The sequence below is a fragment of the Octopus bimaculoides genome, unplaced genomic scaffold (genome assembly GCF_001194135.2).
Source record: "Octopus bimaculoides isolate UCB-OBI-ISO-001 unplaced genomic scaffold, ASM119413v2 Scaffold_27241, whole genome shotgun sequence".
In the NCBI taxonomy this organism is placed as follows: domain Eukaryota; kingdom Metazoa; phylum Mollusca; class Cephalopoda; order Octopoda; family Octopodidae; genus Octopus; species Octopus bimaculoides.
In genome coordinates, this window is record NW_026304584.1 from 9,978 (window position 1) to 11,717 (window position 1,740).

Here is a 1,740-nt window from a genome sequence, read left to right on the forward strand (position 1 = left end):
ATATATATATATATATATATATATATATATACATATATATATATATAGAGAGAGAGAGAGACAGAGAGAGACAGAGAGAGACAGAGACAGAGACAGAGAGACACACAGAGATAGAGATAGAGAGAGAGACACACACACACAGAGAGACAGAGACAGAGAGAGAGACACAGACAGAGAGACAGAGAGAGAGAGACACAGAGAGAGAGAGAGAGAAAGGCACAGAAAGAGAGACACAGAGAGAGAAAGAGAGAGAGACACACACACACACAGAGAAAGAGAGACAGAGAGAGAGAGAGAGAGATACAGAGAGAGAGAGAGAGATACAGAGAGAGAAAGAGAGAGAGAGAGAGAGAGAAATACAGAGAGAGAGAGAGATACAGAGAGAGACAGAGACACAGACACAGAAAGAGAGAGAGAGACACACACACAGAAAGAGAGAGAAAGAGAGAGGAGACCACTAGGTGGACGGCTCTTGTGCTAGAAGAAGATCACATAGTGATCTCCTGTATATATAGAGATATACAATGATCCTTCTCTGTGTCTGTGTGTCCGTTCTTGTTCTTGGTGGATTTGGTAGACGGAAACTGAAAGGAAGCCCGTTGAATATACGCATTGTGTGGTAACTAGCTTGCTTACCAACCACATGGTTCCGGGTTCAGTCCCACTGCGTGGCACCTTGGGCAAGTGTCTTCTACTATAGCCTCGGGCCAACCAAAGCCTTGTGAGTGGATTTGGTAGACGGAAACTGAAAGGAAGCCCCTCATATATATATATATATGCATGTGTGTGTCTGTTTGTCCCTCACCCCAACAACAACGCTTGACAACCGATGCTGGTGTGCTAACGTCCTCCCCCATGCCTGTAACCCCTGCGGTAACCCCTTGTGGTAACCCCCTGCTCTCCAGCAAAACCCCAACGGATCGAATCCAGCAGCAGGCTTTTACAAGCCAACCCCTCCTGGGGTCGATATCTGCTCTCGGCTAAAAAAAGAACGCCATTTCTCCAATCAACCAAGCTTTATTTATTCCATCCATGCCACTCACGTCTGAAACGGAAACCATTACGTTTAGTGAAATTGGGGGCTTCTGATTTGAGGGTTAGGGTTGGGGTTTTAGGGTTAGGGTTAGGGTTTTAGGGTTTGGGATAGGGTTAGGGTTAGGGTTTTAGGGTTAGGGTTCGGGATAGGGTTAGGGTTAGGGTTTTAGGGTTAGGAATAGGGTTAGGGTTAGGGTTAGGGTTTTAGGGTTAGGGATAGGGTTTTAGGGTTAAGATTAGGGTCAGAGTTAGGGTTTTAGGGTCAGGGTTAGGGTCAGGGTTAGGGTTAGGGTTTTAGGGTTAGTGTTTTAGGGTTAGGGTTTTAGTGTTAGGGTTAGGGTTAGGATTTTAGAGTCAGGGTTATGGTTTCAGAGTAAGGGCTAGGGTTAGGGTTGGGGTTTTAGGGTTAGGGATAGTGTTAGGGTTTTAGGGTCAGGGTTAGGGTTTTAGAGTAAGGGTTAGGGTTTTAGGGTTAGGGATAGGGTCAGGGTTAGGGATAGGGTCAGAGTTAGGGTTTTAAAGTCAGGGTTAGGGTTTTAGAGTAAGGGTTAGGGTTAGGGTTTTAGGGTTAGGGATAGGGTCAGGTTTAGGGTTAGGGTTAGGGTTTTGGGGTTAGGAATAGGGTTAGTGTTAGGGTTAGGGTTTTAGGGTTAGGGATAGGGTTTTAGGGTTAGGGTTAGAGTTAGGGATAGGGTCAGGATTAGG